This window comes from Crocuta crocuta, unplaced genomic scaffold (genome assembly GCF_008692635.1).
Source record: "Crocuta crocuta isolate KB4526 unplaced genomic scaffold, BGI_CrCroc_1.0 scaffold216, whole genome shotgun sequence".
NCBI classification, from domain to species: domain Eukaryota; kingdom Metazoa; phylum Chordata; class Mammalia; order Carnivora; family Hyaenidae; genus Crocuta; species Crocuta crocuta.
The window spans coordinates 1687838-1700537 of NW_027531504.1; the positions used below are offsets into that span (position 1 = coordinate 1687838).

Consider the following 12700-nt stretch of genomic DNA (forward strand, 5'->3'; position numbering starts at 1 on the left):
CCTGAATTAATTACCTTTAAAAAGAAATTCTTTAATAAAATCATACTCAGATAAGCTATAATGTATCTTCATATATGACAGACTATCACATATTCAAGTATATGCTTTTATTGAGAAACTTTATAAGCTGAGATTGTATCAGTAAATCATCAATTAATGAGTGCTCATCATGTCCCAGATACTAAGAGCCAGTTATAGATATTTTCTAGTCATTTACTATTCTCTTTCTAAATCATTTTAGTGTCTCAGGCATTTAATCCTAAGAGTAGCATCTATTCTATAGCTGGCCCTGACCCCAGTCTGCATCATAATTTTAATTCTTGCTTCTCACTCATTTTATTACCTATTTTCCCTTCTCTATAGTTCCCTAAAAGTCTCAGTCTCTGTTTTATTCTCATATAAACCAATTATGCTGAATCAGCAACATTTCATTTTTGGAGCTGCATCTTAATTAGAAAATTATTGCCTTTATTTTGTTTTGTTTTTGTCTTTATTCCTTTTGCAGAGAGCCCATTTCAATTCTTTGCCAACTTGAGGAAGTCTCTTCCCTTAGATTTGGGCAAGAAGATCTCTCATGTGACCAAGTCCAAGCTATACTGTAACCCTGCTGGGAATCATTCACAAGACCAGCAGGCTTATGCAGACATCATATGGGAAGAGTATATACTTAGCTTTTTAAATCTGGGGAAAACAAAACACAGAAGGCATTCATCCACCTGAAACTTGAACAATAATTGTACCTAACCCACTTACTCATCTTAGAAACAGGGTCAGTCATGAGGTCCTCAAGATCATTTATGTAAACCTCTTCATACCAATTTGACTTCAGATCTTGATGGGCAAAAATGTCAACCTGTTGAACAGATCCTTTGTCCCATAGCTGTAGGCTCTGAAACTGAGTACATTTTTACTCCTCACCCACATTATAAGATATGGGTGAGAGAGCATAAAGAGGCAAAGCTCACCCCTGATAAAAATCAGAGAGCCAATTTAGAAAAGAATGGTGAAAAAGCAAAGAAATAAGGTAAGTTTTTTCAGAAAAATAATGACATTAACTGCCACTATACCACATACAGTACTCAGACACCAGATTCTTGTCAAGATACATAAGCTGCAGGGATATGATAAATTGCAAAGTTGGGATAGTGGGATAATGTTTACTGCTGAGGAGAGGGAGGAAGATAAGATTGAGGAGGAATAGCTTTCAACTGTACCTGTAAGGTTTTATTTCAAGATAAGTGGTGAGAACATGGGTGTTATACTAGTCTGTACACCTTTCTGTATGTCAAAAACCATGTCATCATTTTTTAAGGCTTCATTTAGAAAAATATTTGTAAAATATATCCTCCCTGATTTGGTCAGATGGAAAAACTTTCTTAGCTTTAAAATTTTGAGTTAAATATTTCCTAATTGCCTACTATGGAAAATAGAAATGCTAGAGCCATACCAACATATTTCATTTTTTAAAAAGTGTTCTAAAACAACTCACCATAAAGACACCAGCTATGGTAGTAAAAAGTAGCAGACACATCTGGTTTGAATTTCAGGTCTGGCATATTAACTATATGACCTTGGGATTCTTAACTTCTCTGATTCTTAGTGTTCTCACTTGTAAAATAGGATACCACCACCTCCTTCATATGGCTATTATAAAGATTAAGTGAGATGATACATATAAAGTACCTGACATATAACTAGCGCTTAACAAATTAGTTGGTATGATTAATACTATGATGAGACATACTTACAGTTTATTTAATATAACTTATAAAATTAAAAACAGATAAGGCCAATAACACTCAGAAATCATTAAACATAGTATGGATAGCTTATTTAACTAACATAAATAAATATAGTTATAAGTGAAAGTAAAAACTTTAAAATGCCCATGTCATGATTGGGAGGATACTTACATATGAATTTGTGACTCACAATTCTCTTTGTTAGAATAAAAGTCTTTAGGAATTTATCTAACATAGGCCCTTTGCTCCATTCAACCTATCTCCTCACTGTTCTCCCACATTTTGTTCATTTTTGTAGCTATTTCATGGTTCAGGCTGTATGCTTTTCTATGTGGTGTACACACATTCATTTATTCAACAAGCATTTACTCTTCCACTGTAGTGAACTAGCACCATAGGCAAGAAACATAGTAATGAATGTAACAGATGTGTGACTGCCCTTATAGAACAAATACACCAGTTAGGAAGGTTTAAAAAAAAAAAAAAAGCAACCACACAAATGAATACAGTGTTAAATCGTGATAATTGCTTTGAAGGAAAGAACAGGGAAGGAAACAGCTACTTTAGACTTAGATGGAATGATTAGAAATGGTTTTGCCAGAGGGAAAATGTGAATTTGAAGAATGATAGAAATTAGCCAGGGAAAGAGAGGAAGAGTCCTAAGTATAAAGAATAATTTTTCTAAAGACTTTGAAGACAGAATGTGGCACATTCCTAGAACTGAAAGAAGCAGGTATAGCTGAAGCATGGAGAACGTGGGGCTTAGGATGGAGTTGAAACATTAGGCAGCAGTCCCATCACACAACATGTTGAGGAAATTAGATTTTATTCTGGGTGCAGTGAGAAACCATGGAGGAGCTTTAACTAAGGGAGAAGTGATCTAAATCAGTTTCAAAAGAACTCTCTGAAGGGGAGAGAGGAGCATGGGAGTGAAATAGTAATGGATTTGTTTAACAGAGAAAGGGAGAAGGAAACAGGGGAGTGGATAGAGATGTAGGAAAAAGAACCAGGGGAAACAATGAGAGAAGGAGCCAAAGAAAAGGGAAGAAACAGTGAGACCATATAGGAAATGCAAGCATATAGGAAATGAGATGGAGAGGAGCCTGGCAGAGGAAAGGTTAGGAATGCACTACAGTGCTGCAGTAGTTTGGTGACAAATAATGGTGACTGAACTAGAATGCGGATAGTGTCTCTACTCAAGAGAAGAGGATGGATTTGATATCCACTTCAGTTAGAACCAAGACTTGATAATGGTTAGAAATGGAGAGGTGGACAGGAGGGATGTAAGGGCAGAGTGAACTGTTAAGAATGACTCCCAGGTTTCTGGCTTAAGCAACTGAGCAAATAGTGAGAGTTGAGGATGATGGGAGTCTGAACAGATCAAAGCAGGGAACAGAGTACTAATAGGTCAAAAGTACTGTGCTTTGGTCATGTTTGAGAAGTCTTTTAAAACAGCCAAGTGGGAGTGTTGATCTAGCAGTTGGAAATCCTAATCTAGAGCTAAGAAAGAAGTTCAAGGAGGTAGAAATTGTTGACAAATACTTGGGAGGTAAAGCCACTGAAAGAATGAGATCATCTAAGAAAGAAATGGAGAAAGCAGTGATAAAGTGAACAAGTTCTGAGACAATCCAACATTTAGACATGAGAGGAGTTAGCAAAGGACATAGAGAAGGAATAGTTAAAAGATTCCTTAACTAAGATCATCTCAACTAACCCAGGCTTATAATTTGTTTGATTTACCTCCTCCCAGTAGCCCTTCCTGACTGGTCTGAATTACTTCTGATTTTAACTTTAACTCTTGAATTCAAATAGCATTTCCCAATCACTTCCTTTACATTGCTTCATACCATTTTGTATTATTTCTGTACATTGTTTCATCAACTATATTCTAAGTTTCTGGAATGCTGTTGGAAACAGTATTAAAAGAAGTATTCAAGCTTAAAGTTTAGGAACATTTGTTAGGAGAAATTTCAAAATCTCTAGGGAAAATTTGATTGGCTCCCTTCTACACAGTGTTTCTATAGTAGAACAAAATGTTTCAGCAGCTTAGAAGCAGCTACATAGTAGACAAGTATCTACTGGGAGACCTTTTTTTGGTATTCTTTATTATTTTCACTTATTATGTGACCTAAACTGATAAATTATTTTGCCTCTTACCCAGCAGGTCCAAGGTGAAATCGGTACAGTCATTACTGGTCAAGGTACTAGCAGGTCAAGTGAAATGCCTGATATACCAGAGGAATCACTAAGATTAGGAAAACAACTAAGACTTATATATAGGCAGAGGATCCAAGTGAAATGGACAGGACAGCTGTGCCAAGGGGCAAGGATTCTTGAAGAAATGTGCTACTCAGGAATTTGTATGCCCCACTGGACAAGTACCTTTTTATTACATCTTAAATAAACTCCATTTGAAGTAGACAGAACAATGGCTCCCCAAGATGTCTTTGTCCTAATTCCCAGAACCTGTGAATATGCTACCTTTGTGACCAAGATGGGCATTACATTATAGATTGAGTAAATTAAAGACTTTGGGTTGATAGATGATCTTGGTGGGTTCAATGTAATCACAAGAGTATAAGAAGTACGCAGAGGCCAAAAACCTTGGCAAACATAGATGCAAAAATCCTCAACAAAATATTAGCAAACTGAATTCAACACATTAAAGGGATCATACACCACGATCAACTGAGATTTATTCAAGGAGTGCAAGGATGGCTCAACATCCACAAATCAACATGATATACCATAATATTAACTAAAAAATAAAAATCATGTAATCATTCAATAAATATAGAAACATTTTAACAAAATTCAACATCAATTTATAAGACAAATTCTCAACAGAATGGGTGTAGAGGGAACACTACATAGTAAAGGCTATATATGATAAGCCCACAGCCAAAATCATATGGTCAAAAACTGAATGTCTTTCCTTTAAGATCAAAAACAAAACACACACCTCCCTACTCTCACCACTTCTATGCAACATAGTATTTGGCAGCCACAGCCAAACCAATTAGGCAAGAAAAAGAAATAAAAGTATCCAAACTGGAATAGAAGAAGTAAAACTGTCACTATTTGCACATTACATGGTATTACATATAAAATACCTTAAAGAACACCAAAAAATTCTTAGGATGCATAAATAGATTCAATGTTTTTTTTTTAATTTTTAGTGTTTTATTTATTTTTGAGAGAGAGAGACAGTGTGAGCAGGGGAGGGTCAGAGAGAGAGGGAGACACAGAATCCGAAACAGGCTCCAGGCTCTGAGCTAGCTGTCAGCACAGAGCCCCACGTGGGGCTCGAACCCACAAACCGTGAGATCATGACCTGAGTCAAAGTTGGACACTTAAGCAACTGAGCCACGCAGGCACCCCAATAAATTCAACATTTAGACAAAAATCAATACATAACAATCTGTAGTTTTGCCCCATGTCAGGGTCTGCACTGAGGGCACAGTGCCTGCTTGGGATTCTGTCTCTCTTTCTCTCTGCCCCTCCCCTGCTAGTGTTCCCTCTGTTTTTCTCTCTCTCTCTCCCAAAATAAATGAATAAACTTTAAAAAAAAAAAAAAGTCTGTTGTTTCTATACACTAATAATAAATTATCAGCAAGAGAAATTAAGAAAATACCCCATTTACAATTGTATCAAAAAGAATAAAATACCTGGGAATAAGTTAACCAAGGAGGTAAAAGATCTGTACAAAATGAAAATTATAAGACATTGATAAAAGAAATTAAGGAAGGAACAAATATATGAAAAGATATTTCATGCTTGTAAACTGGAAGAATTAGTATTTTTTAAAAGGTCCAAACATATTACCCAAAGTAATCTACAGATTCATCGCAATCCCTCTCAAGATTCAAATGGCATTTTTCACAGAAACAGAACATATAATCCTAAAATTTGTATGTGACCACAAATGGCTCCAAATAACCAAAGCAATCTTAAGAAAGAAGAACAAAGCTAGAGGCATCACTTTCCCTGTTTTCAAACTATATTACAAAGCTGCAATAATCAAAACAGTATGGGTAGCTACACTTGTGATAAGCATAGAATAATGTATAGAATTGTGGAATCACTTGAAGCTAAAGTAACATTGTGTGTTATGTTACACTTCATTAACAACAACAAACACAGTATGATATTGACATGAAAGCAGACATGTAGATAAATGGATTAGAGAACCCAGAAATAAACCCACATTTGTGGCCAATTTTTAATAAAGGAGACTAAAATATGTTACAGAGAATGGACGGTTTCTTTAATAAATGGTGTTGGGAAGGGGTGGAGGTGGATGGGTGACTCAGTTAAATGTCCAACTTCAGCTCAGGTCATGATCTCATGGTTCATGAGTTCAAGCCCTGTGTCAGGCTCTGTGCTGACAGGTTGGAGCCGACAGCCTACTTTGCATTCTGTGTCTCCCTCTCTCTCTGTCCCTTCCTTGTGTGCTCGCTCGCTCTCGCTCTCTCCCCAAAATAAATAAACATTAAAAAAATTTTTACAGAAATAAATTGTGCTGGGAAAACTGGACAACCATATGCAAAAGAATGAAACTGTACCACTATCTTACACCTTTCACAAAAGTTAACCCAAAATGAATTAAAGACTTGAATTTGAATGTAAGATCTGAAACCATAAAACTTCTAGAAGAAAACATAAGTGGTAAGATCCTTGACATGAGTCTTGGAGATGATTTTTTGGATCTGACTCCCAAGGCAAAGGGAACAAAAGCAAAAATAAGCAAGTGGGACTACATCAAACTAAAAAGCTGATGCACAGCAAAAACCAACAACGAATGAAAAGGCAACTTTACAGAATGGGAGGAAATATTTGCAAATCATATACCTGATAATGGGTTAAAATTCAATTCAATTCAATTGCAAAAAAAAAGGAAAGAAAGTGAAAAGGAAAAGAAAAAGAAAAATCTGATTAAAATATGGACAGAGGACCTGACCTGAACAGATATTTTTCCAAAGAAGACATACAGATTGCCAATGAGACACCATGAAAAGACAACATCACTAATCATCAGGGAAATGCAAATCAAAACTACAATGAGATATCACCTCACACCTGTCAGAACGGCTTTCATCAGAGATGAGAAATAACAAGTGTTGGTGAGGATCTGGAAAACTCATATACTTTTGGTGGGAATGTAAATTGATGTAGCCACTATGAAAAACAGTATGGAATTTCCTCAAAAAAAAAAAAAGAAAAGAAAACGGAACTACCATATAATCCAGCAATTCCACTTCTGGGTATTTATTCAAAGAAAATGAAAATACTGATTCAAAAAGATATATGCACCTCCATGTTCACTACAGCATTGTTTACAGTAGCCAAGATACACAAACAACATAAGAGTTCACTGATGGATGAAGGGATAAAGATGTAGTATATAAATACAATGAAATATTACTCAGCCATAAAAAAGAATGAAATCTTGCCATTTGTGACAACATAGATGGAACTTCAGAGCATTATGCTAAGTGAAATAAGTCAGATAGAGAAAAACAAACATTGCATGATCTTATTTATATGAGGAATCTAAATAAACAAATCAAGCTTACAGATAAAGAGAAGAGATGGGTGGTTGCCAGAGGTGAGGACAAGGGGAGAGGCAAAATGGGTGAAGGGGGTCAAAAGATAGAAACCTACAGTAATAAAATAAATAAGTCATGGGGATGTAATTATAGCATGGTGACTATAGTATTTTATTGCACATTTGAAAGCTGCTAAGAAAGTAGACTTATAGCTCCTCATCACAAGAGAAACAATTATAAATATGTATGGGGATGGATGCTAGCTAGATTTACCCTGGTGATCATTTTATAAGATATACAAATATCAAATCACGTGTATTGTACATCTGAAACTAATACAACATGATATGTCAATTGTACCTCAATAAAAATAAATACGTTTTATTTAAAAAAAGATGCAGAAAAGTCAGAGAAGGCAAAGTGATGGGCAGAGAGAAAAAAGGAGATGTCATGATGGAAGAAAGGCAGAGAGAGAGAGAGAGAGACAGATCTGAATTGTGTCACTGCTGGCCTTGAAGGTGGAGGAAGGAGTTAAGGAACGCAGGCGTCCTCTCAAAGCTGGAAAAGGGAAAGAAATGGACTTTCCCCTGGAGACTCTAGAAAGAAGGAAGCCCTGATAATCTTTTTTTTTTTTTTTTTTTAGCTCATTTCAGATTTGTGACCTCTCAAATCAAAAGATAATAAATTTGTGTTGTTTTAAACCACTAAGTTGTGGTAATGTTTTCCAGCAGTAATAGGAAAGGAATACACATCTTAAGTGGAGAATGGACACTGCACCCAGAGGGTCAAGACATTTGGCCTGAAGAAAGTGATACGCATCCAGAACATGATGAGAAGATATAGTGAGCCCATCATGTTAAAGCAATGAGAAAAATGGCACCAGTTGTAAAAGTATGCTAAAATAGAAACAAAACCAACCAAACAAAAGAACATACAAAATTTATAGGTGAAACCCATTGTGCTATGCATTGTCTACCATCATCATCATCATCATCATCATCATCATCACCACCACCACCAAATGGCCCTGCCTCTGTATAACTGAGATCATTTATTCATTTATTCACTCATTTAAACATTTACAAGAGCTTCCTGTGTTTATCATAGGGAACAGCACCAACATTCACCATATTAAACAGGTCTTCCATGATTCCTTCCTCTCCCATGCCTCCACCGCCTCCTTGAATTCCTCAGCCAAAACAATCAGTGACCATATCTTATTGCTTGTACCTCTAAATTTTCTCTTCAATATCTATGGCCACACCTCTAGTTCAAGCCACCATCATCTGTCTCTAGGTTTACTGAAACAGCTTTCAATCAGTCACCTTTTCTCCAGCCTTGGAAGTCTCCAACCTGCTCTTCATCTTCATGTACTGCAGCCAGACCGATCCTTCACACTCATCTGAGGACATCTTACTACTGCCCTGCTTAAAACCCTTAATGACCCCCCGTTCCTTCAGGATAAAGCCCCAACTCCTCAACAAAGCTAACAAAGCATTACAGATCCCCACTAGCCTCTTCTCTTGATCTTCACACTCCAGCTATACTGAACTTCTTTCAGACCCTTTGAGCATGCTCTCTCACCTCTGGGACTTTGACACGATGATCTATCTACATGCAACAATCTTCCTCCTCCCCTTCCTCAAGACTCACTTCTACCTATTTTCATATTCAATTCTTCTAAAACAAAAACAAACAACAATAACAAAAAAAACACCAACCTCATGAACTCCCTCCCCAATTTAGGGTACACAGCAATACATACTTCCATACATATAAAATACTCTATATTTTATAAAGAATCCTTGGGGGGGGGTTACATTCCCCATGTCTTCTAAGACTATGTAGAAATTAGTGCTAAAATTAGTACCAGACTTACTCCTAAATACAATATATGTTGCATTTATCACTAAAGGGAACATGAAACAATAATGAAGTAAATCTATGGTACATTCATTTAAGGAAAAAGCAGCTCCAAAACAGATGAAGTCTTAAGAGAAAGAAAGAAGATTCTTAGAGCTTCATAAAAACATCACATGTTATTTGCAAAATTATAAAGACTGTTCATTTGTTGGGAGTCTTTGCTGTTCTGTTTGAAATTTTCCTCTTGCAATGTTTCATAGAGATTCCACCTAAATAACATAATTTTATGTTTGATAGAACTATTCATTTATCATAAAAATATTTTAAGCAACTTACAATCAGTTGGCCCTTAAAAGACTCTATGGAAAACATACACATACACAAACACTAATATAAAGAAATATAAAAACAACATAAAACATCTATTAAGAAGAAGGTGCTCAAACATCTATTAACAAGAAGGTGCTCAAATAAGGTGCAGTACATCCATGCAGTGGATTCATTCAGCCACGTGAAAAAGGAAGAGCTGTATCTACTGCTATGAAAAGATGTCTATTACCCATTATGTGACCAAAAGCAATCTGCAGAGCAGTGTGTATGTTATTAGGATCACAATGTTTTCTAAATTAGGGGAGTGACGGTGTAGAAAAGAAAATCGTCTGAACACAAGTTCTTCAACTTCCAATTTTTTTTAGAATAAAAATAGTAACATGTCATCCATCAAGAAAAAACAAAAGCCATTATGTTTAAAACTCTATGTACAAGGAGCTCTTCACCATAGTTAATATTACACTGTTACAGAAAAGTATATGGTGTGTGATAATAGGTAGAAATCTCTATCAGCACTTCAGCAATATCTATCATATGACTGATGGTCTTTGTACTATAAATTCCTAAGAGCTTTCAACATCAAAGATGTAATCAACATTTAGTGCACATGCTACATTTTATTACAGTCCAGTTCTTTGGAAATTAGTGATTTATAAAATACATGGTAACTTCCTATTAAAACCACCTACTATGTAACAATGTAAAAACACGAGAAAACTTTTTAGGAGGAAAAACACTGAAGAAATACAATTGTAATTACTGCCTTATCTTGTAAGCATGGCTTCTATGACATTTCTCTGTGGCAGTTAAATTTCAATTAAAAATAGGGAAACTGAAAGTGAGAGACAAACCTACTGACAGACTCCAGCTTCCTATTCTCTCAAATTCCATGTATATCACATGGTTCATTAGGTATGTAAAGGTGTATCTGATATCAAAGTATAGAGTAATAGGTAATAAGAAAGTAAAACACATGTACACAGATATTCACACAGACGTACACAGACATGTTATTGTGAGAAAGTAAAATCTAACAATACCTATTAACCTTAATCCCTTACTTTCCTCATTAACAGCTGGCTTGGAAATATTATTGAAATAACTGAACCTTCTTCTCTTACCTCCAAACTTGAGATTTACAGAGAAAAAAATAATAGAAGAGTGCTGCATAGTATAAAATATAGTGAATACACAAAAGCTAAGTGGGAAAATACAAATTAGGAAACATTATTTCTAAATTGGCCAATTTTCCGAACACCATTGGACTCATTTAGTGTTTTCTGACTTTTTCTCTTATCACACACTTTGATCTACCATCACAAATTATTTCATTATTTTTTTTAATTAAAGAAGTATTCAAAATAAACCTACGCCCGTGGCAGAAATGAACCCGGGCCATACAAACAATTCTGTGCAGAGAAGTTATATAATACTGAGACTATAAATGAAGGGCAGTGTGACACAAAGAAAAGGGTGGGCTGAATTCTAGGAGGACTTAGTGGGTTATTTGCTTTCTCTGAGCTTCAGTTTCCTCTATTACAGAGAGATAACATCAATTACATTACAGGATTACTAACAGGTTTACCATTAATGTAAGTAAAGCAGCTAAAACACCTGCCTGCACATTCTAGGTAATAATGTGTTTGATAAATAGTAACAGTGTTTAGTATGTGCCAGATACTATTTTTAATGCCTTACAGGCATTAAATTAATCAATGAATGAGAACTCATCGCTGCCTCTGGCACTGTCTTTATCTTTTGTTCCTGTCGGCCCTTTGGGTGTAGCTTGAAACTTTTAATTTTTTTTAATGTTTTATTTATTTCTAGGAGAGAGAGAAGAGACACCGTGAGCAGGGGAGGGTCAGAGAGAGAGGGAGTCACAGACTGAAACAGGCTCCAGGCTCTGAGCTGGCAGTCAGCACAGAGCCCGACGCGGGGCTCGAACCCACGAACCGTGAGATCATGACCTAAGCGAAAGTCCGACGCTTAACCGACTAAGCCACCCAGGCGCCCTTGTAGCTTGAAACTTTTAATACAAATTAAACAGCACAGAAGTAATAACAGCTATGTGTCGGGCACTGTACTATTTACATGGATTATTTCATTTAATCCTCACAACAACCTTCCCATCAGTAAGGTAGGGAACTATTATTAACCTTCTTTTACAGATTAGGAAATTTAGGCTTAGAAAGATTAAACAACTTGCTTAAGGTCACACACATGGTAAGGCCTGATTTCAGAGCCTGAATGGTTAGCAACCTTTTCACCTATGCTGAAAAGAAATATTACTTTAAATCAATAATGTCAAAATAGCAGAGGCATCTACTATCCAAGGTCGATTGGTAGTAAGATTTTGAAACAGATGAGTCAGACAACTTGTAACCGAATCCACGTTAGAAAATTCTCATCAGTTTCCACTTTTTCATTCAAATCCATTCCAATCTCCTCCCAAAGAAAACCTGAGGTGGTGAGAAGTCCAATTCTTAATCATTTAAGTGCCAAGAGACGTGATCATACAGCAGTTCACTAACTGCAAATCTTCTGAGAAAGCAGTTATTAGCGCTCTTCATCCAAGCAAAACAAAACCCAAAATGTGACTTGGACTGGGGCTGCAAAAAAACAAAACAAAACAAAAAACCATCTCTTCGCTTTAGGGCTGGATCGGCAAGTCCACCGTGCGTACCATAAAGCACTCTTAAATCTATAAAATCCAATCCCTGGGTTTGAGAAGATTAGTTAGGAACCGGGAGTGACTGCATGAGGAAGCAGGCGCTCCAAGTTTCCCCGGATTTCCAGGGCAATCTACAAGGTCTCCCCTTTCTTTTGTAATTCTCTCCCAAGGCAGCCCTCCAAAGTGAGGGGTGCCGGTGGGAAAGCAGAGCCCTGCCTGGACTGGAGAGAACAAATAAGGAAGAGGCTGTAAACTCTGCCGGCGGACGAAATGATGGTCTGTGTCGTTCTCTCTCCAAGGTCAGCGACTTCGTTAATTCTTCCAGAGGGTGGTGTTGAAGAATCAAGGGTTGTGCTAGGCGCTTGGGGATGAGGGTGCCCTGGAGACCTTCAACTAAGCTTCAGGCTCTGATCCCTCTCTAGATTCTAAAGCAGAGCGGTAAAGGCTGATACCTCTTTCCCTAAGTACTACGTCTGCACCTGCTGGCCCCCGCCCCTGCACACCTGTTGCCCCTCAAACCACACACAAGGGTGGGCGGAAGAGGG

The 12700-nt window shown here is 36.8% G+C and overlaps 1 protein-coding gene across 3 annotated transcripts in view; it reads right to left on the bottom strand.

Moving 5' to 3' along the window:
- The window catches only part of GAS2L3 (growth arrest specific 2 like 3), a 51939-nt gene that overhangs the window by 38909 nt on the left and 330 nt on the right, over nt 1–12700 (bottom strand). The window lies entirely within an intron of this gene.